The sequence below is a fragment of the Phoxinus phoxinus genome, assembly GCF_949152265.1.
Source record: "Phoxinus phoxinus genome assembly, chromosome: 16".
NCBI lineage: Eukaryota > Metazoa > Chordata > Actinopteri > Cypriniformes > Leuciscidae > Phoxinus > Phoxinus phoxinus.
The window spans coordinates 29217685-29243642 of NC_136891.1; the positions used below are offsets into that span (position 1 = coordinate 29217685).

Sequence of the window (25958 nt, forward strand, 5' to 3'; positions counted from 1 at the left end):
TCCCATTATGCCTCTGGAAGCCTTGACCGACATCCTGACTGAGCTCGTTTGTGCTGAATACACAACTAAGTGTTATCTGAGCTCTCTTCAGTCATACTTCAGACACGCTTATCAGATTAAAGTCAACACAACCGCACAGTTTCACAACCGGCAGACGTAATAAGGATATTCTACGTATATGAAATACCGATAACCATTTTATGATTTCACTGCAGATTGAGGTCAAATGTTGTTCCTTCTCTCTTGTTTTTAAAACTATGATCTCACACACACACACACACACACACACACACACACACACACACACACACACACACACACACACACACACACACACAAATATAATAATAGTATTCAAAATTATATATTGTATATTCTATTTTTAAAGTGATATAGGTGTTATATATTTTTTATGTAATAATATGATTTTTTCATTTTAAGAGGTCATCACACTAATAAAATGTGACATATTACAACTTTATAGGATATTACATTTCACACTTTCATCAACATTACAACATCGCTGTTGGACGGAAACCTTGAATGTGTCATATTATTAACATAATAATACAAGGGTTTTTAACCAGTAATTTTCAGTTTTGTCCATCATTAGAATGGTCGCTTTTGAGGCAGTCAGTGCATCGCATTACGTTTTCATCATCTTACAGGTTATAAAGTTTAGCTATATGGGCGCTATGTTTTTTCATTTGGCCAATATCACGTTATTAAAGATGAAATGCTGTACACAGGCTATTTAAAGCTAGACAAATGCTAGACTAAGGGTGTGTTCACACTTGTAGTTCGGTTCGCTTGGTTCGGACCAAAACAAAAATGTAAAAATAATAATTTGTCTTGGTCCGCTTGGCATTCACATTGGCATTTTAACACAGAACCTAAAGATACCGAACCTAAAGGCATAGGGAAATGTTCACAACCTGATTGGTCAGCTTTTGTTGTGTATATTTCGCAACAGAATTTAGAGAACATCCTAAATAATGCTGTGTGCTGGAATAAATGCGCTCGTTGTGTGTGCGTAGCTTATGATGGTATTTCGCCAACTCGTGAAGAGCTTATAAAATGTGTAAAGGAATCAAAACAGCGACAAGAATCCCTCCGTCACACACACAAACAACGAGCTTTTTACGGCCGCATCTTATGACCTCATGCCCCATTTTTTTTGCGTTCAAATTTAATTCAAAGACGCTTCTCCACTCCTCAAATACATAAAACATTATAGTCTTTAAAGAAAACGCTGTCCTTATTCAAATGACCAGTTCTTTATTTACACTTGCATTGCGATGCCATCTTTATACATGCAAGCGTGGAGATCTGGTTGCGTGAGGAAAGTTCAAGGTAAAGGTATGAAGTCATGTCTGTGTTCATTATGCCCAGCTCAATCTCTAAATGGATTCAAGTGGCTCTTGCTCAGGCAGAAATCAATAGTATTGTCTGCTCGTGCTACACCCCTAGGGAGAGAAAGAGCTATGCATCATCCCTTTCTCTCTCTCTTTTTCCTGGAGTACGCAGAGACATTGTTAATTATTCATGACTGAGACTGCCAGCTGTGTGTGTGAGTGCGACTTATTCATAATGGAAAATGTAGAGGGGGGGCACGGCTTTGCTTGAGTTATTGTACAGCTGGGGTAGGCAGAAGCCCAGATCCCATCATCATCAATCTCTCACGACCCCTACCGCCCGAGGATCTGCGTGTTGCAGACATGTAGAAATAACAAAAGCGACAACAAAATATTACACATGGACAACATCACTGACCCTCAGATGTGTTAGACCACTTTTGGTAGAGCAGCTAGAAATCCAGTGCTAGTCAAAACTAGTCTTCTCTCACTGTTGTACTCGATGTCACTGAGGTAGACGCGGACCAAAACACTCTTTGACTAAATCAATAGTAAACACACAAGAGATTAGCCATCTAGGAAAAACACCCAGTAAAAAAAGCACAATGTCTGCCTGGCTTGTGCTCAAGATAGGTGGCGTTTATCTCCGCTTTGATATGAAACACTCAGGTTGTACCGTCAGGGCACTCAGAGGTCACATTCTGGTATGTGCTGATCGCAGAGGATTGATTCACACTCATTTAGCATGCCTTAACTCTTTCATTGGGTCAGTTTGCTTTGTGCAGGTTGCTTAAGATTATTTCTAAATATGAGACAAAATACTGGTATAAACGGTAACATTTTCAATCATCCTCAGAACATTGTGCCAAAAAGAGCATGTCAGGATATAATATACCGCAACATAATATAATAAAAAAAAGTTCATATAAACTTTTAAATAGAATTAAACAGCAAAAGGCAAAATTCAAACTTCTCAAATGTTTGAAATATTAAATTCCAATACGCATAAAACTGAAAAGCCACACGTTAATAAAATCAGTACTCTTGTCATAAAAGCCTTCACAACAGAACTGATGAAAGCATTGTTACCTCTGAATGATGTCACAGCAGAACCATGTCATTGCAAGGGATGATGGGATAGTCTGGAAATTCCAATGGCAAACAAAACCATTCCAATGAAATAAAACAATTTTCATGTTGTTTTAGATCTTCGTAAACGTAACCTAACTTTGAACTCAGGCCACTGCAAGCACAATGACACAAGTGTGGCGGCATCTGTGGAGCTGATCGTTTCTGTGTGTGAGAGTGCAGGGGAAGGGGGGGGAAACGCATGCCGGAGTATTTTGAGCTGAGGTTGATTAAATGTAGCTTGTATGAATCATGACTTCCCACATTGCAGGTCACAGAGCAGCATGAGTCATGAACAGTCTTATATGGTAACAGACATGGGCACATACACACACTCTCACTGTTATGCCTGAACGGGTGCAGATCTCTGCTGCTGAACTGCAATCGATACACCCTGAATCAGAGAACTAATCTAAAACTATCTAACTCAACCGCCTCAAGAATCAAAGTGAAATGCAATTAAGACATTTCAGTGTTTTTATAAAAACAGTCAGCTATAACCATATTTACAAAAAGGCGTGACTCTCGAATACTCGTGTTCACACACAGCTTACAGAAGTCAAACACCTTTTATATTATAATTTTTTTATTTTCTTATTTTCTTTTGAAAGCTGTGAAAAATGCCTATTAGATGCAATTCTCTTTCAAAATGTGGATCGAAGTCTTGCAAATTGAAACGAGTCAGTTTGGTTACAGAAAACAGTTCTCATTCCCGTTTATAAACAAACTGTGTGTGAACAGAACTGTATTGTTGACAAACTATCTATCCGTCCGTCCATCAAATTTAAAGGACTGAAATTAAATGTAGCCACTGTAAGTCATTTCATGCATCCATAGTCAAGTTTGAGCTGACAGATAGGCTGTGATCACATTCTCAGAGAAAAACAGGTATTCCTATATTTTAAACACATATATACATCATAACATCCTCTAACAATAATCCTTCAGCACCTTGAGCAAATTCTTCACGTTTCCAGACACGCGCGCACACACACACACACACAGTTTTGCTTCAGCCAGTGTCAATCATCAAATGCATTATTGCAGCTACCCTGCAGAGATTTCCACCCAAGACATCACTGATATGACTTTTCTAATTAAAAAATGCATGCTTGCATACTCATAAAATCCATTCACACATATATACAGTATCACACACCATCGACTCAAGCCTGACCGCTGTTGAATCAACAAACCCAGATAACTAACTGGTGGTTAGACCCGTTAGAGGACTGTTTTAGAAAAGGAATGCGCATCTGCATCACTGGAAGAATTTAATTACACATAGCAAAATCATATTAGAGTTGGCAGGATTTTTTTTTTTTTTTTTTGCACAAACCTCAACCCAACAGAAGCTGATGGAAAATCTCCCCATAGGAAAGAAGTGACACTTAGCACCACCCACATCTGCACTCTCACAAACTGTGTCATGTGTGTCTTTGAAAACAATGCTACGGTAGTCTAAATGGAATATAAACATTTGCACAGATTATATGTGTGCAATTTAATATTGCAAGACTCTCTTTGCACACTCCTTTTATCTGACACACTTCTGTTTAAACTCCAGTCTCTCATGTCAGAAATATATTGCTTAATTTTTGATGGAAAACATCACTGACGACCAGTGTTCACGGATGACCTATTTTTTTGGTGTCAATACAATGGCTGCTTCATTGATAAAGTAGCTTGTTCCTTTTCTGCAAACTTGGCATGTATTCATTCAAAAGGGAACTAAGATTTTATGCTGAGGTTTTCAAACTTTATATTACTATATTACTCCAAATACAATTACATGCCGTTTACCCTTGAGTAAAATGCAGTCTCTGCATGTGTTTAGAGAAGCTACAAACTAGAAATAGAGAACGGACTCCCTCAGGATCAGATAACGTGCTGGCAGTCCTGGTGACAAAATGCTAAGAGCTAATATAAGCACATAGAGATGTGCATTTGCTAGCGCGTGTCATACGCGCATGTAAGACACGTAGGTTTCCTAAACAACGGAGGTTCTCTGTTCATAGGTCTCAGCAGCTGAGAGATGCGACAAATATAGCAAAAGAGAAAATAAAGGTGTGAAAACATGATTCCCTTGAAAATGACAGAGAAGACCGGAATATGGACTGGTCCTGAGAGAGTCTCAGACTATCAGGGGCCGCAAAAGCCTCAGACCGCACAGCCCAACACTACCAAAGGATGCTGAATGTGCATGTCCCCTCTGCACATACAGCGCAAGATGATCACTAGGGCCCCCAGACACTATTTATAGGCGTCTAATGTTAGCCAACCAAAAAATCCATTTCCTTTTTTTTTTGTAAATCTAAACTCATTGTCTGTATGTCTATTTCTCTATCTGCTTGCTTGTCATTGTTTTAGAAAAAAAGGTCTGAAAATGTTTTAAATATAAAGAAAAAAATAATAGATTCACCATTTGTGATTCACCATTCGTGGCAGCGAGCTATAATGCACATACGTGTTCTTTTTATGTTTCTTAGAGGTTAAATTCATTTCAAAATCTGCCAAACTTCCAATACTACTTCTGAATAGGATGTCTACTTCATATTAAATTGTATGAAAATTGTAAAAATAATGGTTCAGATCACTCAAACAACATATGGAAATGGAGGCGCCCTTATATGGGCAGTAATGTCAACTAGTGAAAAAGTTTGGTACTGCGCCCAAACAAAATCTCACTGAAAGCTTATTTTTTGAGATATCAACCTAAAATTTGAAACACAACTTGTTCAGATTTTTGCCTTTGATTTTTTTTGCAGTTTTAGAGTCCACCAGGTTTTGAAAATATATATTTTATATAAAATATGAATAATTAAATTTTTAACGTTGTACATTTTCATAAACTCAAACTTCCATAACTTTTTTTCTGTTTAAGTTTCTTAATTTATTTCACTTCTACAAAAATCTGCCAAATGTCTTATAAACAAGACCAATCTTACATCTATATTCCAAAGCATTCTTGAAATACAACCATTTAAGTTCGGAATGTGCATTTTCATGTCTATAAAAAAAGGGGGGTTGCTTGATAAGGGGTTAATAAACTTAAATTAAACGTTTTTTAATTCTACATCCTTGCATTCAAATTACATTTAGTTTGCAACCTCAAATCAAACTGAGAAATTGAAATAGAAATTTTTGGGTGGTGCTGTAGAGGTCTAGACATTGTGAGATTACCAATATTTTAAGACAATATTATTGCCATCATCACCTTCCTCTTCTTGTATTCCATGAAGTCATAACCAATGTTGTTTCCCCTCTAAACGGCTGTGTATTTGCCTGGGTGCGTGAGTGCGCATACTCTCCTTCAGATAAATCATAGTTTTAAAGGTTATGATCCCAAGTGTGCGCAACTGAGACTACCTGTGGGTTTGGGGTTAAACACATACAAGGCTGACTAAAAACTAGAGGACAAATATTTATCTCTCTCAAACGCACACACATAAATATACAGTGGAAATATTCAGATCAGCTTAAACCTGTAGAGTGTTTAACTGATGTCAGACTGTGGGAGGCTTCTGCCCACTGCTTGCTTTGTGCTGGTGACAGGGTTTCCTTTATCAGCCATCTGACATTTGGGATGTGAGATTTATGCTGTTGACCTATTCGAATATTATCCGTTAACTGATTTTTACAAGGCTCACACAAAACTCAGCACTTCAGTCATCGAAATGCTCTAAAAATGCCCGAGATCTGCCTCGTTTTCTTGCACACTGACATCCACCCACACATACGCACTTGGCCTGTTTTGTGTCAATAAAGATGTAGCATCTGTTTTCATACTGATTATGCCGCAGAATTTCACTAGCTGATGTAGGGTCACCGGCAGCATTGAGGGATCAATATGAATCTTGCAGAATATTGATTCAATCTTGATTAAAACACTGAATCTTAACACCGTGTGTAGCCTGGGAGAACAGCAATGCAGAGCTTTCAGAATTCCATCAGTATCGATACAGTCCAGGGATGCGGGGCGAATTCACACACACATTTGCATGAAGGGCCCAAAGGGTCCCTAAGGGGATGTACTGGCCAGCTGAACTGTACAGCTATTGTCTTAACCCAATGCTGCTCTACATTTACTTTATATGCATTTAATTCACTGTGAGTGCCGAAGTGTATGCCAAATAATGTAACAAACATTTGAAATGCCAGATATCTGCAATATCCTGAAGTTTGTTTTGAAAAGAATGTCCTGAAAATGTGTTGCTTCCACAGTATTCATGCAAAGGCTCTCTCTGCAGTTACCCATGCACACCTGCCCTCAATTGAAGGGACACATTTTGTATCTTTTGAGTGTGGCTTAGTGGTTAAAGATCTAGAACTGAAAGAGTGTGTTTGAACCCAACAATGAGTGATGATGAAATTATATCACCACTGAACAGGGTCCCAAAAGAGACACCAAAAGTCTTTTTAAAACTAGAAACCAGAGGCGGACAGAGTACACAGCTTCATTACTTGAGTAAAAGTACAGATACCCCTTGCTAAATTTTACTCAAGTACAAGTAAACGTACTACAGTCAGATGTCTACTTAAGTAAAAATACTGAAGTACTTGTTTTTAAAAGTACTTAAGTATCAAGAGTAGAAGAGTACATTTTCTAAATATTGCATTACTACTGCCACAGTGCTTACATTTATGTACTGAAACGTCCTACATGGAGTTATGAAAATTTTTAATGTTAATACCTTGGAGAATGTAAAAGGAATTGAAAGTAAAATCAAGTAATTTTCATCTTTTTACCACGTTACTTTATTTAACATTTCGCACTTGCCCACAAGGCAATAGCACAATGGCAACGCTCTGACAAACCTCTGCTAGAGTTTTAATCGATTTTTTGCACCCACATTTGAACTAACAATTGTGTGTACATGTACATGAGTTTCTCTGTTTTTTCATCAATCAAATCAATAAACCTAAACCAGCAAAGAAGGCAATATAGCAATGTTCTGACACACCTCTGAAAGGTGATTGCTGATAGGCTGTCCCAATCAGTGGCGCCTGCACAATCCAGTCACGTTTGAGAGGGAAACAACAAATTGAGGGTGTCCCAGATTTTCTTTTTTCCTTTTTTTTTTTTTTTTTAGAAGAAGTAACGCGGGTACTACTCAGTACTCATGGTTATAGATAGAAATGTAGTGGAGTAAAGAGTACAATATTTGCCTCTCAAATGTACTTGAGTAAAGTCATGAGTACTCCCCAAAAATGATACTCGAGTAAAGTACAGATCCCTCAAAAGTACTGTACTCAAGTAAATGTACTCCGTTACTGTCCGGCTCTGCTAGAAACACACCAAATTTCCCAATTGTGAAAGGGTTTGATGTCAAATGAATCTTGTACAGACAGTCAGACATTCTTGACAACATGATCATCAGGTTTGACACAAACTTGTGGAGCAGGGCAATCCGAATACTAAAACATGATACATTTGAATTACATTTTTCACTCAATTGTTATGCTGATAATATGTAAACATATTTATTTAGGAAAATGTAACACCCTTAACATGATTTGAACCCCACTCTGTACATTACAAGCTGAAGAAAATTCCATGAAGATGACTTTTAAGAAAGAGATGGATTTATAAGAAAGAGAAGTACAGTAGTACCTTATTCATAAAGTAATAATGATATTAATCACTGGTTATCATACATTTCCAAACAATAGAAGAAAAATCACACTTGAATGATTCAGCTCGGGCCCAGGTTAGTCATTCAGTGGCAGGGTAAAGATTGAGGGAATTCAACTCAGACGAAGGCTGTTACAGTCTTGAGTCAATCTGAATGACTCAGTGGTACAGTGAGGACAGGTAAAATTAGCCCCTCTTTGGAAACCACATTTTCCATTAAGAAGCTTTCGAAAATCTACCAGCTGTCATTTGACTAAAAGAAACCACTTCTTGAAATAGAGCTTAAAGGGATAGTTCACCCAAAAATGAAAGGTTTGTTATCATTTACCCTCCCTCAAGTAATTCCAAACCTGTAATACTTTATTCCTACTGTAGAACTCAAAAGAAGATATTTTGAAAAATGTCTAACTGCTGCCAGATTTTTTGGTCCATAAAATGGAAGCCTGTAGACTATTTGGGTGTTTGCAAACAGAAATGACATGTTTTTGTGGGCGGAGCAGTAGAAGTCAATGGAAACCATGGGATAAAGTTGAAAATTCAAAAATAACTTTTTGTTCCACAGAAGAAATCATACAGAAAAGTCATAGAGGTTTGGAACGACATCAGGGAATGCAAATTACATTTTTTAATTTTTGTGTGAACTATGCCTTTAAGAGTGTGCTGCTAACTGTACATGTTAATTATTGAACCCTACAAATCAAATATGGATGAAGTCTCCTTTTTTCATTTATGAATATATGATCCTCCCCGTTTTTTATGATGTGATGCTTCAAGCGCTGAGAAATAAAGAGACCCAGTACGATTTCATCTTTGTCTCAGAGAAAGAAAAAGGGATAGTGAGAAACAGGAGGATGATGACAAACAACTAGCATGAGAGAATAGAAAGAGAGAAAGGAAAACGTCCCTTCTAAACAAAGTGTATTAACGGGCCTCGGCCCTCGCTAGTTTCGCCTCGTAGTGAAAACACGCTCATGGAAGCCGTTTCTATTTGCAGACAGGCCACGCAGCAGGTCAGCAGCTTGAAATGACATGTCTGAAACTGCCTGGTCTGGTCCGGTCCGGCTTGGTTGGACTGGTCTGGTCTCGGTGCAGTTCTCAGAATGCGAGGGCTGGTGCGTGCCGCTAGCCACGGATGCGGTTTAGCATCATTTAAGCGTTTTGGCCCGTCTCTTGTGTTACTACTCCCACACGTTGGACTCCAAGCTCCATGTCTGCGTGCGTCTCGGAGGCAGCGAGCGAGAGGGAATCATGCATCCGACAGTGCCTGACCGAGGTCAACCTCCCACAGGCCACAAATGACTCCCTGTAGCCCTGGGCAGACGGGCCCGCCTAGGCCAGCGGCGCACATCCACGCTTGTTTGTTTATGAAGGAAGCAGCGCACTAATTCCCACTCTGCGTAAGTGCCTATTTTTAGAGCCTTTAATCCTTCAATGGATTTATAATGGCTCAGACTGCAGAGATGAAAAAAACAAAACATGAATAACATGGAAAAAGAATGAGAAGGATAAAAAAAAGATAATGTCAAAGTATGTCGGAGGTTTTTACATGATCTTTCATTATATTCTGGGTGAAAACATCCACCTGGAACCTGCATTTCCAGTATTTTCCAGTGTCACGTTTAGGTTAATAACTGTGCCATATTTAGATTTATAGTCCACCATATAACTATTCCAGGGATGATTACTATGTACATAGACAGTACATGGTACATGGTATTCCACACTGGACAGGATTTTGTCCACCACAAAGAGAAGAAAATAAAAATCAGCATCTTCTCCGTCTGTGTGGCATTCTGTCTAGCCCATTTGTGACTCCGTTTAACAGATACACAGACGGCGGACTGTGAAAGCTGGCTAATCTGCTCTCTTTATTAAACAGGGATGTGAATTCCCACACTAAACGCGGATCATGCTCAGGAATGAAATATGAATTCAACTCTCAGGTGATATTATGAAACATTCTATGCAAGAAAAGACACTCTCTCATAATAAATTGCCAAATAATCACTTCATCACTTCTTAAAGGGGCACTCTGTAGATTTTTACACAGCAAAAAAAGTTTTAGCACTTAAGAAATGGATAGTACTTTTGACAAATATGTTTAAAGTGGTGTACACTAATGTAAGATGAAGTCTCCATCCATTTAATTAGCCTAATAAAAATAGTTTTCACATTCATCATGGGGGCAGCCATTTTTAGATTACATGACCTTTTTGCTTTATCTTGGTAAACCTGCTTATATATCAGATACTTCTTGAATAAATACTCACAAATAAATCAGCAAATAGGTTATTTCTACAATAGAACGTTTGAATTTGCATGATGTTGCAATGGACCAGGGGAAAAAGTAAAAAAAGAAGTGCACCTTTAGTAATATATTTTCTGCAAAATCTGTCTTTCAGAAAACATTTTCTTTATTATTATCATTTTGTATTATTGCTTATTTTTATTACCCCTGCATCAAGACAGTGAGGACATCTGGAGCTCAGCCAGTTCAGGGAGCAATAATGTTGCTGGTCAGCAATAACTGGTCAGACAGCTAGCCGTTTAATGACTCTCAGTGATATGAGTAGGACTCCTAGGCCTAGAATATTAAGCAAATAATATTATTGATAATAATAAGAAATGTTTACTGAGCACTAAATTCAGCATATTAGAATGATTTGAATGAAGGATCATGTGACACTGAAGATGGATGGATGGAAAGATGGACGGATGGACTTGGATCCGAATCAATATGTTCTCATTTCCACAATCATATCTCTCACTGCAAGAATTTCCATTTAGTTGACTATTGTTTCTGACTTGCTGAAATTAGCCATTTACAGCTGCGTCACTCAATTACATTCTATGTGATCGATGCCTCACATGAAAGGTGATAGGAAATGAACACTAATGAGACGAATAATTAGTCACATGCTCGAGTGATTGGCTCAAAAATACATAGATGTGGAATTCGCAAAGATGCTAACCTCCTTGTAGTACCTAATAACAACACCGAATACACTGACAATGTTTGTCTGTCTAGATTCTGCTCAGATTGAAGAAGAATGCTCAGTGCAGACATACTCGGCTCTGAATGAATCACCACGCATCAAGCTGTGCCTCTCATACTGTAATCATTGAGCCTGATAAAAGCCTTTTCACAGCACTCCACCTGCCAGCGATCTCGAGTGATGACTCACCAGGCATCCATCACCTCTCGCTGCAGAGTGACTCAGTTACAGCAAACTTGCAGCCTGCGGGTCATTTAAGGGGAGCGCTGACGCACTGCAGCGTCTGATAACACCAAAACTACAGCCTCAACCACCGACCCAAAGTAACCTAAGTTTACGACATCAAAATCAGTTTCCTGCTCTAATTACTAATCTCAAAGTAATCGAATTACTTTCCCCCTGAAAAAGGAAAGTAAGGGTTACTCCTAATTTTTATGTTATTTAATTACGGTTACTTTTGATGTATTTGCACAAAATACTGTATAGACAATAAAACAATTCTAAATAAAACAACAGTGGATTTAACATCCAAACTTAAAATGTATGTTTTTAATGTAACCTTCTCCCTTTACACACTTTGTCAGTTTAAGAATAATTTATGGCATTTTATATGATTTATTTGAAAGAATTAAAAGAGCAGTATCATGTCTATCCTTGTATTGTTTAACTGGTCGAGGTTGATATGGGATTTAGAAAGTAATTAGTAATAAGTAATCGGACACTTTTTAGAGAGAGTAATTAGTGCAGTAATCTAATTACACTGTTGAAGATGTAATTAGTAGCTAGTAATTAATTACTATGTAGAGTAACTTACCCAACACATATCGACCTAGGGCGACCTTTTGATTCACACTTTTCATGCTTTAAATTCACATACCTCTGTTTTTTTTTTGTTTTTTTTTAAATAGACTGAAGCAAAGCTAATTTTGTCAGAACCTCTGGTTATTTTGCTTGTAAACCAGGCTTTGTAAACCAATGAAATAGGCCTAATAATTTCTTCCGAATCTCTATTAAAAATGTCAGTTGATCCAAAATTACACAGTTATATGGTGTTCTAATGTAAAAAATATGTAAAATTGGCATTCACAGTTTAATATTGTTAAACATAACTTGCAAACTGAGGGGGATCAGTTGGTTAAGTCAAATAAAATGTCTAAAAAAAGTGAAGTACACTTGGTTTGATATTTTGCAGTCTACACAGTTAAATGTCAAGTACTTTAAATATTGCTTAGGTGTCCAAATCCTCTTTGGATCTACGTATAAAGAAACTATTAAAACATACACGACACTGTGTGGTCCTTACATACTCCACAAACCCACATGCACTTGAGATGAAAGGATGCACCTTTCGAGTCAGTGCCACATGTAAAAAATTATGTGAGTTTTCAGAACTTAGCACCGAAACTCAAAGCAAAGGCATAACACCTCAGGGGAGAAGTCTACTACAGGATGATAATCCTCTTTTCAACTTTATGTGGAGAAATCCCCTCTTCCGAAGCTCTCGAGGCGGTGCTGTCCCCTTTAAGAGGGGAAAATGACAGGTTGAGGATGGTAGACAGGGGCACGGGGGTTTGAGACGAGACGAGGAAAGAGCTTGAGAGGGGTCCGACAGATAATTGGGACCACAGCTCTCGTTCAAAGGGCCTCATAAACTCCACGCAACACCCACCGATGCGGTCTCTCGTAAACATGCTCGTGCGCACATGGAAAAATGCTGCCGTGGTTGTACGGAGAAATAATGCCACATATGAACATGCACGCACGCACACCCACGTGCAGAACACACATGCGACACACACTAACTGAGCTGACGTGGTTGAGATGAGATTTGCATGCACACAATCTTCAAATGCATTAACAGCCAAAATAAACAGCTTCACAAATTCTTGCCACAGTGTTCTGATTCATATTTTCATTGAGGCATAGAAGAACTAAACGTCTCTCACCCTGAACACACACACACACACACACACACACACACACACACACACACACACACACACACACACACACACACACACACACACACACACACACACACAAAGAATGTTCTGAGATGTGTGTGCTACTTCCTCTGAGTCATAATTTTTCAGTGGGTGCCAGAGATGAGTCATAGAATGTTCCACAAGCCCAATAGTACAGACTCGCTAGAAACGCCTGAATGACTTCCAAACACACTATTCATATTCTGTCCACATTTAGGTAAACAAACCACATTTGCGCTGCTATTATTTACTGAATGAATAAACAGTCTATAATGACATACTATAAGCGTCTCCTCAGGTGTAACGGTACTTTGAGTAACCGGTCTTTAGAGGTGAGCAGGGTTAGAAATATCAGTGGGTAAGATGTGTCGCCTGCAAACTGTCCATATTATTTGGTGTGGAACCATAAATGTATCATATTTAGAAAAGGCTGTTCATATGTATACACTACCATTCAAAAGTTAGGGGTCTGTAAGATTTATAAAAATAACTAAAAATACATTTTATATATAGCCTATATGTATGTATAGAATTTTATTTAGCAAGATTGCCTTGATCACAAGTGATGACAAAAGTGAAAAAAATATAAATAATTTTAAATATATTAAAACAGAAGTTTTTTTTAATTGCTAGAATATTTAATAATTTTACTGTATTTTTGATCAAATAAATTCAGCCTAATTTTAGAGACATACTGACTTCAAACTTTTGAATGGTAGTGTAGCTTTAACTTTAAAAAGAATTAAAATAAAAATGTTCTACACGTAAAATTATTTTGTGTAAAAGCAAACTTTTATTTAAAAAAATGCTTATACATGTAGATGAATTATCAATGTAAAGAACAATATAATTGTTTTGATTAAAGATTACCCACTAATCTACCCATTAAATTAAGCAAATGATGTTGTGGAGTAAAAAAAAAAAAAACAACAACATTCATTTTCTTGATTTTATCTTCCTTCAGTTTATAAAAGTGTGAATAATGTATGGGAAAATAAGATTTGGGAATGCATTAGTAATAGTTTTTCCTAATAATGTATATATTTTTATTTGAAATTAAAGGTATAGACTAGTTCACTTAAAAATGGAAAATCTGTCATCACTTATACTCCCCCTCAAGTTGTTTCAAATCTGTATGTATTTTTTTCATCCGTTGAACATAAAAGAATATATTTTGTAGAATGTTGATAACCAGAGACTAAAATAGTCCCATACACTAATAGTCCCATACACTAAAGCACCTTGAATTGCACTACTGCTGAAACGTGCTATATAAATAAAATTGCCTTGCCTTGCCAGAGAGTTGATGGACCCCATTGACTTCCATAGTAGAGAAAATAAATACTATGGAAGTCAATGGGGTCCATCAACTGTCTGGTTACCAATATTCTTCAAAATATCTTATTTTATGTTCAACTGATGAAAAAAAAATCATACAGGTTTGAAACAACTTGAGGGGGAGTAAGTGATGACAGAATTTTCATTTTTAAGTGAACTGTTCCTGTTATCACATATTAATCAATGATTCAACTTTCCCCTTGATATGATCTTATGCTGTATATAGGTTTTGCTTCATAATTTCAGGAGAAAGAAATGACAATGCCACAACGCATTCAACGGCATCATAATTTAAGTCGGTAATGAACACAGAAATTCAACATTATACTTTCCCTCCATCCACTGTCTTTGAAATTCAATTCCGTTTGAGAAATTAATTGGCTTTGCAGATGAAAATGAGAAATGTATTGTGAAATGTTGAGTCTTGAATAAGGAGGCTTAGCAAACATGCACCACATCAAAGGAAGTTCAATTAGAGTGGGACTCTCTTGTGTAACCGAAATTTGGGAGTAACTGATGAGAGGGGCGTGTCAGAGAGGGGTCCCGTTCATTATGCATTCAGTAATCCTCCCTAGACGGCTCAAGTCATGGAAGAGCTTTCCCGAACACGCTGAGAGTGAAGCACCCACATCATTGTACTGTGAGTTATCCAGACAGCTGCACATAAATATGCCCTGTCCGCAGACATCCTCACACTTACATGAACATGTGATAATATACAAGATGATCTCATTTGGCTTGGTTGAAGCGGGGCACAGAGAAGAGCCTGGTGTGAACAGACTGTGATCACATGGCTCTCGCTCACAACTCTCTGTATGTTGATACCCTGTTCTATATTGTACATTTTTCAAAGGTGTTCAACTGGGTCAGTGACAAATGACAAATGTCCACAAAAAAGAAACTGAAAAATGATTTGGAATATCTTAGAAATAAACTCTTTGTATTCTGGCTTCACATGGTTTTGAAAATCCTATACCATTTTCAAGAAAGGTTGCAATTTGATGACTATGTTATGCGGTGTAACCATCAAAAGAGAGAAAAAACGTTCTTAAAACTTGGTGTACACATCTTAATAATATTTATTTAGAGTTATATACTGTTGAAAAGTTTGGGGTCAGCTATTTTTTTAATGTTTTTTTAAAGCGGTCCCTTCTGCTATCATAAGATACTTTTCTTTTTAAAAAATTCAGAAAAACAGTGCAACACTGCAAAACCTTATTACTATTTAAAATTTATTTAAAATAGTATAAAGTTTTTTTCGTGTTGCACTGTTTTTCTGAATGTTTTAAAACAAAAGTCCAGAAAAAAGGTTGACTTTTTTCTATTTTAATATTTTAACAAGGTTGGATTTTCTGCATAATTTCTCCAGTCTTTAGTGTCACATGATCCTTCAGAAATCAGTCTACACTGTAAAAAAGTGTTTAAGAAAAATAAACTTGGATGTTTAAGTTATTTCAACTTAAATTGCATTAAACTGACTTATTTTTTTAAAACTTAAAATCATTAAACTGACAAAAATTTTAGTTGAATCATGTATAACTTTTCAAAAATATAAAAAAGTTGAAAATTGTTTAACTTATTTCAAAGAGTTAAAGCAATGTAAAACATATGTTGTCATAACTTATTGATCACATAATTTTCTTAAAGTATATGCTGATTTGATCTTTAAGAAATGTTTCTTCTTAATGTTAAAAACAGTTGTGCAGCTTAATATTTGTGTAAAAACCATGATGCATATTTTTCAGAGCTCTTTAATAAAAAATAAAAATCTAAATCTGAATAACGGCATTTATTTGAACCAGAAATCTGGCAAGATACAACTTTTGATAAATGTATTGCTTCCTTGCTGGATAAAAGTATCAATTTCTTTAAACTGAGCTCAAACTTATGAACAGTACTGTATATATCATAATATCTCATTTGGCTTGCCAGGAGTGATTCAAGAAAGGACCAACATGCCGCTCACATGCTGATAATGTGGCGAAAGTAAATCAAGATCTAGCACTTTTGTCCCAGACAAAGACATCCCTGCGTCAGGAGGATTTGCCTATGGGTAGGCTACTACTACAGTTTCTCAGCAGAGGTTGAGCCACTCGACTCCAGAAGAAGGCAAAAAAAAAGGATTAGCATTTGAAGGCCTGCAACACAAAGCGTGGGTTCCCGGCTCGTGAAACGAGAGAGTGCCTCTTCCGTCACATTTATTGTTACCATGTGAGCCTCAAAGGAATTAGAGGCATTCATCAAACCTCCAGAGCCACTACCCATGCGCCGACGTTTGAAGTGCGGTCAGCTTTGCCAGGCTATTCAGTTGTCGCAGGGCTACAGAGCAAAAAAAAAAAGGGGGTAATATAGAACGTGAAAGGGCTCTCTTGTTCTAAGTGAGGAAGAGACGTCAACTGTGTGTGGACGCAATGTACGGGGATTGCTTTCATAACGCCTGCTAACAAAAAGAGAAAGCTCTTCGGGCAGATGCCACCTTATGATGGAGGACACATCCCTGGAATAGTCCAAAAAAAATAAAAATAAAACATTTATCCTGACTCCGTGGGCAATTGAGGGGTTCTTGTAGGTCTTATGGTGAAGGTACAGGTGCTGTTTTGAGCATTAGGAGGTGGTTATCTCTACCGATGAAGAGGGATTATTCAGACTCAAGTCTGATTTATTGCTTGCTTTATTGGGTTAGTCTGCAGTGCAAGATGCCATCAGCATCTTCCAGCAAGCACTATTCTTTCTTGCAGTGATAAATATTGATTTACAGTCACAACACTTATGAGTCTTTATGTTGTACTGTCACTAAGAGGTGGTGTGCACCTTCTTCGGATGTCCAAAGGAAGGAGGCTGTCAATAAACCCACGGATAGCAACAATAAATTCACCTCGTATACAACGGCTAGGGGAGGCAGAAGTCAGAATGTTTATTTTATGATTCAATAAATTGCCGCACACAAGCCTCACAAGCATCAATCAACATCCAAAAGCTCTGAGATCATCATTTTAACTGTGGTCAAATCGCTGACCTCTCCTTTGTAGCCTGAACATCAGAGGTGGGATTAGCGCAATTACGATACCAACATTTTAGTCGCCATTGTCAATATCAGTAAAATGTCACGATTTTTGATGCAGTTTATTAGCTATGCATTATTATAAACATATAGTATATATAGCAGCATTGCTTCAAGCTTTCCCCAATATATTTACAACATATTTTTGCAGGGTTGAGCATTGTAACCAATCACAGATATGCTGAGCACATTTGTAATGGCCAATCAGAAGCGTTTAAATAAGCCAGGTGCAGATTATATGAATTAAAAAATACTTTTTTTGTTACTCTTAAAAATAAAGGTTATTTATTGGCATCCATGAACAACCTTTAAAATACAGAAATACAGGTTCTTTATACTGGAAAAAAAGGTTCTTTAGATTATTAAAATGTTCTTTCCAATAATAAGAAAAAAAAGGTTGTTTTCAGAACGGATTACAGAAAGGTTCTTTGGAGAACCCAAAATGATTCTTCAATGGCATCGCCTTAAAAGCCCCATTGGAGCCGTTTAGGAGTGTATAGGTGAGACTAGAATAAGGTGAGCAAGTGCACTTTTCAGTGAGCGTGCAATCTCTTAGACAATGCTGAGAGTCAGTGAGAGCCTCCAGGGCCCATCAAAGGCTGTCAGTGTCCTATGGGTCTCTCGGTGTCTGAACATGGAGGGGGAGGAGGGGGAGGTGATGGAAACACAATAGAGCACCAAGATCTCAGCGCCTGATATTGATGTCATAGTGCGCATCTCCACATTATCCCTGCTATTGATGAGTCTGATCTCAGCTTGAGGGAGGAAGTGTGGTAATCGTGTGGTCTCTCTTTGGACTTGCATCACTATAGCACTTGCCTTGATGACCCTGACTTTCAGCATTTTATTAATTACAGCATAGATTCTCATGGAGTGCACACAACTGTAAGGTCAAAAAATTTGTATGAAAACACTAAAACATTTGAATTTTTGAAAAATGCCACGCACGCAGTGAACATTTTTGCATGATAACGCAATTGAAAAAAAATAAAAGTTCTGAATCGATTCATTTAAACAGTTTTAATGAATTCTTGGAATGATACAGATTTAATTGAATCAAATTGACCAACTCAAACAACATTGCATCTCGGATTTAAACTTCATTTGTTGTTTAAATTGCAAGGCAAGGAAGAAATCACAAAACTTCAGAAAACGTAATAAATTAATTAATCTAATATCACGAGCAAAATCATCCCTAATACAACATAAACATTCAGTCCATCACCCGGCCCTGATATGAATACAGCATAAAATGTTTGTCTACTCCAGCGCATTGAAAAAATAAATGACTCACGGTCTAAGATATCAAAATGCACCATAGGCCTCAATGATGGAAACTTTGAGCCGCCCACTGTAACATTTAATGAAATTAAAAGAGGAAAGGAATCAAAGAAACGTGGGCTGGGTCTCTCCCTCAGTATTTCCATAAAGGGAAGCAAAACATTTATTTTCTCTATCATCATCATCATCATCATCATCATAACTGGTGATCTTTTGTCAGCAAAAATCTGATTAAACAGAGTAATTTCACCCTTTTTTGTGGTTTAAAGAGAGTATTGATGACTGAGCAGTGTGTTTTTTTGCTGCCTCTCTCGTCCATTAGAGAGCCAATGAACACAGACATGACTGGAAGTTCTCTGTGAGTGGCTTTCCCGCTACAGGATCATTTTCCACAAACCGAATATGGCACGCAGCCATTAAGATCATATGCAGCAAAATAAATGATGATCGCCAAAGAGGAAAGAGTTTCATTGTGGTGTAATGACATCATCCAGGCCAGAGGCTCACCTCTCCACCTTTCTCCCTCTATCCTTGCTCTTCATTCATCTCCAGCTCCTCTTTCTTGTAATGGAAGGTGTACGACATGCTTAATTGGTCCTCTGCCGTCTGGTAGGACACACTATCTGTGTCTCTAAAAATATCCCCGTGTGCACGTCGACTCATGTGCACGGGAGCCCCGAAAACAGTAGAAGGGAAGGATTTCGTGGAGTATTGATAACGGAAAAAGACAGATAAGATGCATATCCGCGGCGACCTGAGAGGAATAAGAATGTCTCTGACGTCACCAGAAACTCGAGGAGGTCTGGAAGAGGAATGGATTTATGCTTTTTGCACGCTTCACTCAAAAGGCCATCACATCAGGTTACCTTCTCACGGACTTCAGTTACCCATCAAAACACTGTCTCTCAATGGGCTGACCTCATCTCTCTAGCGGGGTCTAATGGATGAAAATGGAGTGAAATTACAGTGCTGTTTAAGCCTGATGAGAAACGGTCTGGGTACAAGATGTTATTTTTATAAGAGAGAAATGCTAAATATTCATGTAGAATCTTTTTGTTCATTTTAGGGATGCACAATATTTAAACTGAAAACGAATAAATGGATGATAATAAAATTCTATACAGTACAAGTGAATTTAGGCATCACATATAGGCACTCTAATAAATGCTGGGTTGTTTCAACCTAATTTTGGGTCAAATATGGACAAACCCGGCCGTTGGGTTCATTTTTTTAATTACATTTTTAACCCAACGTTTGGGTTTGTCCATATTTGACCCAAAATTAGGTTGAAACAACCCAGCATTTTTTAGAGTGTAACAATAAGATTTACAGTATGAAAAATATTCATTTTGAGACTTGCTAAAGATTGTATTTAATAGTGGTATTACATTATTCATGTTTTTAAAGATTGATTTTAATCTTTGATCAAATTAAATATATTTTTTGAGCATTAGATGTCACCAAATGTAAAAGTAAAAATAGGGAAAAGAAGCATGAACAATTTAATATTCAATGTTCTATATATATTTAATTGTTCATCATGTGTATATATAGGGTTGTTCAAAACTATATATTTCCAAACATTAGTTTTTATCTTTATTTTAATCTTATGTATAAAGGTGCAGTCATATTAGCAATATTTCAGTGGAAAAAAAAATATTGTTAATATAGCAATCTATGAAGCACTGCTTACACATTAGACAATTTCAAACCAAGCAGCTTTCTGCTGCCGAATTTGAGTGACCAACCTAAACATGAAATCTGTTACGGGGAACATATTCGAGCTCACGTGAAACTCCCAGATGTGCAGAATCATATTGAAATGACTGGATTTGGGCTGCGAAATTTCATTAAGGCCTGCATGGGACACACTAGACAATATTCAAATCTTAACTGATTTTAAAACTGTGGGAGACCTTTCAACTGATTTTCATAACATCATAATCCTCTGAATGCACACACAAGACAGTTCGGCCAGACCACAAGACAACACACACCTGACGAGTGTAGTAACGATTTCAGTGGCAATTCTAGTCCACAGACACGAGATCTCACAGAAACACGCGTGATCAAACGTGACTTGAGAAGAAAAACAAATATAGAGGACACTCGAGGACCAAAATCGGGCTTATAATCTTCAAGTGAGTGGCCAGCATAAGCAACAGTAAATGTGACGGACAATAAGGCAGGTTTTACGTTCTTTGTAATCATTAAAAAAATTAAGATTGAAGATTGTTGCTTTTTGACATTGATTTTCTGTTGTGCATCACACATTACCTGCAAATCAGTATCAAAAAGTCATAATCTCCATTTAATTATTAAATATAACGCATTTTCACAGATGAACTTAGAACCAGCTTTAAGATGATAATAGATTTAAAGTTGTTCAGAAATATGTCGTTTTGAGCCCTTAAGCCAAATGTCTGTGTTGAAATCAATCATATTAAATAAACACTCTCCTGGGCTCTGGTGAGAGAATGGTAGGCTGCCCACATGGCAAACGGCTGTCAGGCCTGTGGGTTCTCGTGGAGAATCTTGTTAGGTTTGATCTTATCTCCCCTGCTTGTTTTTCTGGGCCTGGGTTCAAACGATAGACGAGTCACCAGAATATGAGGCTTCCAGGGGACAGGCTGAAAAACAGTTAAACTGAAAAGTGGCGGTGGCCTCTTTTTACCCTCATGAAACGAGAGGTGAGGAAGTGTGTGTGTGTGTGTGTGTGTGTGTGGCCACACTGCCTGCTGCTCTCATCTTATGGAGGGTGATGGAAACACATGTCAAAAAGGAACTGAGTGTTTAACGTCTCCTGTTCAGCGTACTTCCTGAAACAGGAGGTCTGTGTGTATGTGTGTGTACGCATGCTTTTGTGTAAAAGTGCTGTCTCATAGTTTGTCTTTTCCTCTGATATTTCACTGACCCACTTTCAACACACACTCAACAGTGTATATGGGCCTGGGCCCTCAACAGTGCATACCCTGCATACCCAGACGCTATGCCACTGGTGTGAGTGTGTGCAGTTTACCTTGTAGGACAACAAAACGTCAAAGTGCCACAGGCTTTATTTTACTCATTAAAAAAATAAAAACCCTACAGGAAATTATCATGGGAACCAGGAACAAATTAGTCTTCAGGGTTTTTAACGGCATCCCTGCACCACTCTATAGTACTTGAGGCAGCAATAAAAATATTTTTTAAAATTACAATTACAAAATTATTATTTAATATTAAAAAATGTATCATGCCTTACTGAAAATAATACATTTATGGAATGGGGTTGGTTACTGGAAACTTTTGCAAAATACCACAGAAATAGTGTCAGTAAAAGAGATTGGTTAAAAAAAATAAAGGTAAAAATAAATTAACAAATTATAATAATTATAAATATGTATATTATATATACATAAATTATATATAAATATATATATATATATATATACACACACACACTGTATATCATTATAATTACCTATTATTTATTTTATAAATAAATAAAATTATATATAAACAACTAATTTATATAAGAATAGTAATAATTTATATATTAATTTTCAGAAGTTATATGTATGTGTGTATGTATGCATGTATTACACACACAACTAATTTATATAATTTATGAATTGTAATGATATAAATAATTTAAACCTGAAAACAGGTACAGCCTTTAAATAGCAACGCATCTCACGTCTTTATGGAAAAGGAGTAGGCTAATATTATAGTGAGTGTGTGAAAAAGCCACCAGCACAAAGAGGCACATCTCTCTGCATGCTTTAGCGGCTCTGCAGTGCTAATTGAGCGAGCGGAGTTAGCGCCAGCTTTGGAGGCCAACTGTTCACAATCCCCCTCAGAGCTAAAGATAGATTCTCCCACCACAGTTAGCAGCATGCAGCGCAGGTTTGCAGAATTACATTACAACTACTATATCACCCACACACACGCTCAAACTTACACATTTACAGCAAAATAACTTCTGAATCAGCCACACATACACACTGTGCCATCACTGGTTTATAAAATATGATGAGCTCCTGTTGTAAAATCATATTGAGCTCACAAAAGGAAAATGTTTCTGCCTACTATCTCACTGGGTGGATAGAGGTGCCTTTTCAGAAATTCGTTTAATATTTTAAAACACACAAATCATTAAGGATAAGAAAAAAAATCTACAGTATATTCAACCTGACACGAAGGCATCGTGGCTCAGTTTGAATGAGCATAATACTTTTGAGCATGATATTATATTTCATTTTAATACTTGCATCTGCACGTATGCGTGTGTGCTGAACCATCTGACTCTCTTGAGTATGGAGATTGGAGATCACATGTCACTGTGCGGGAAGTGGGTGACAGGATGACAGTGCAAAGGACAGGTGTACTCCATTTCCACAGTCAGAGAAACAGAATCATTCATCTGCCTTTGTCAACATGTCAGCTTTGGAGCAATGGTAAAATCACTACTGGAAACTGTAATTATTAATGCAATATCAATAATACATTGATTTATCAAGGTTTAGGACAACATTAAATATCTATGGAGAGAAACTCCATGACTATTGATTGCAAACAACATCTGGATAGTTAAATTCCAGGGCTAAATTAAAGCAATAAGCCCCGCGAAGTTGTGTTTTACAGTGAATTTCAAGGTTGCTTATTGCTTTTATAAAACAGTTACTCCATAAATATATTCGTTTTAATATTTATTTTATTCATAAAATAAAGACCAGCAACTAAAAATATAACGTTATAACCACTAATCTATTATATATGTAAGGGATAATGTATAGCGAGGCGGTTGTTATAGCGAATAAAACACCGACAGGCTGATCGTTAGCCCGACGCGAAGTGGAGCCTGAAGGGGTTATAACAACCGCCTCGCTATACATTATCCTGCTTATTACATGGCTACCTATTAAATAAATCAATAATTTGATGCAAAATATTGATTTAAAAAGGAGTTTATTGATTTAAAAACGATTTATATGGCTTCCGCTAAAGAAAATAGTCCGTTCCGTCTCTACGGTTAGAATCCTGCGTCCATGGCAACGCTCTGTTTTCATGGCAACAGACCGCATTCTACATTAGAATTCAGCCAAGCCATGTAATATGTCATTATATAGATCAATGGTTATAACACATTTATTCCTCGTCAAGCAATGTAGTTCCAAAGAGGTTGCTAAGCAACACAGGCAACAACAAAGAATCACAAACGGCAGTTGCGCAGTAATACTAATGTAATGTAATGCGGTCACAGGTGTGTGTTTGTTGAGTAATTTACAACGGCTTCGAACGCAGCTCAACCAATCAGAATCAAGGACTGGAACTATCCGTTTTATAATGATAAATACTACCATTCAAAAGTGTGAAAGAAATGAATACTTTAATTTCAGCAAAGGCACATGGACATTTATAATGTTATTTATTTATTTAATTTTTTTCAGATAAATGCTATTCGTTTGAACTTTCTATTCATCAAAGAATCATGAAAAAAGTACACTGTCAAAAATTGGCTTAATTTTTTTGGTATAAATCAACTTGGAAGTTTAAGTCATTACTTGAATTACATTAAACTGGTTCAAAAAATCTTGTATAACTTAAAAAAAAGTTGAAAATTTAGTAAAAACATATGTTATCATAACTTATTGATCATATTTTTTTACAGTGTATCACGGTTTCAACAAAAATATGAAGCAGCACAAAGTCTTCAACATTTATAATAATCAGAAATGTTCCTTGAGCGGAAAATCATCATGATTTCTCAAGGATCATGTGACTGAAGACTGGTGTAACGGTGCTGAAAATTCAGCTTTGCCATTCCAGAAACAAATTACATTTAAAAAATATATTAAAATAGTTGTGTAAACTTGTAATAATATTTACACAATATTTGTATTTTTGAAATACAAATAAAAAACCTAAGAAATCATTCAAAGTATTTTTTTTTTAAGAAAACTTTTTCAAGTTTTATTAACATTCATCTATTTGAATCATAAATTCTCATAGTTACCCCTGGAATCACTGCTGTATTCGCTTTGCACTGATACATGACAGCTTAGGACAGAATGTGCATGATTATCAACACACAGCTCTTCATTACAGATAAACAAAGATCAGTGCAGCATTTCAGACCATCCGGGAGAGAGAGAGAGAGATGCGTGTCTTAGAAGGTCAACGGACAGATTATCCCGTCTAAAAGAAAGGGGGGTGAGGGCTAAAGGGTGCAGATAATGATATTTACCACAGCAAAATATGACTAAAGGTTTACATGCGTTTATGGTGTCGTTATTAATTGCTCCATTATCTAATGGCCTTTTGGTTTTACATTCACCAAAAGGGAGAGTCTCATTGCCATAGAATCTATGTTTCATCACCCGTTTTCGGCATATGTTCATCCTCACCTCAGCCTAGACAGGAGGGCGAGAGGAGGCGGCGTTAGAGGGGGAAGGGTTGTTTTTGACACTGAGCCAGGAGTTCTGCCAATCACACAGCAACAGCTTGAGTCTCAATCGATGAGGGGGGGGGGGGGGGGGGGGGGGGAGAAGACGACGGACTACAGAGAGAGAGGGACAAAAGAAAGAGCGACAGAGAAGGACGAGTCCCTGACATGCGGCGGGCTGATGAGGAAGCCGCTGACTCAGGAGTTCCTGGTGTTTAGCGAGTGAATATGTGACTAAACTGAGCGCATTCCACAGCCTTGAATCACCCCGCTCCCTTCCCCCCTAACAGTCGCCCGCCCAACCTCCCTCGTGCCTTTTTTTCCAGGGTGATCCCTACATTTCTCTCTCCCTCTCTTTTCTTCATTCTTGGTATGTCAACACTTCCAGACTCACTCTCTGCCAGGTCCACTCACTGACCACGGCACTTTTAATTGGGTGCGTTTGCCACACAAGAATCGCAGCCACCCCCTCCCCTCTCGCTTCGTCCCAAACAAAAACATCCTGAGGGCCAGGCCTGCTCAGCGCTCCACTACAGGAAACAGGGATTGAGCCGAGGCCAGGCACAGACCCAGACAATGTGTTATTAGTCAGAAAAAAAAGGATGTTATTCTGGAAACAATGATTCGGAGGCTTTGCGAGCGATATATTGATGTTAGCATATGCTAATTGAGGAATACATCTAGCTATGAGTAAGATGCCACACGAAATCTGTGCATGTTTTTGTTGTTGCACTGATTGAGAGGGAACGTGT

The 25958-nt window shown here is 37.4% G+C and overlaps 1 protein-coding gene across 3 annotated transcripts in view; it reads right to left on the reverse strand.

Annotated features, from left to right (window-relative positions):
* Window positions 1–25958, reverse strand: part of bach2b (BTB and CNC homology 1, basic leucine zipper transcription factor 2b) — a 92800-nt gene that overhangs the window by 43921 nt on the left and 22921 nt on the right. Inside the window, exon 1 of one of the 3 annotated variants that reach the window (XM_079584777.1) lies at window positions 2445–2523. The exons of the other annotated variants lie outside the window; for them this stretch is intronic. The gene's annotated coding sequence lies outside the window, so the exon portion shown is untranslated. Of the gene's footprint in view, window positions 1–2444; window positions 2524–25958 lie in introns of those variants that run through there. 3 annotated transcript variants of the gene reach the window in all.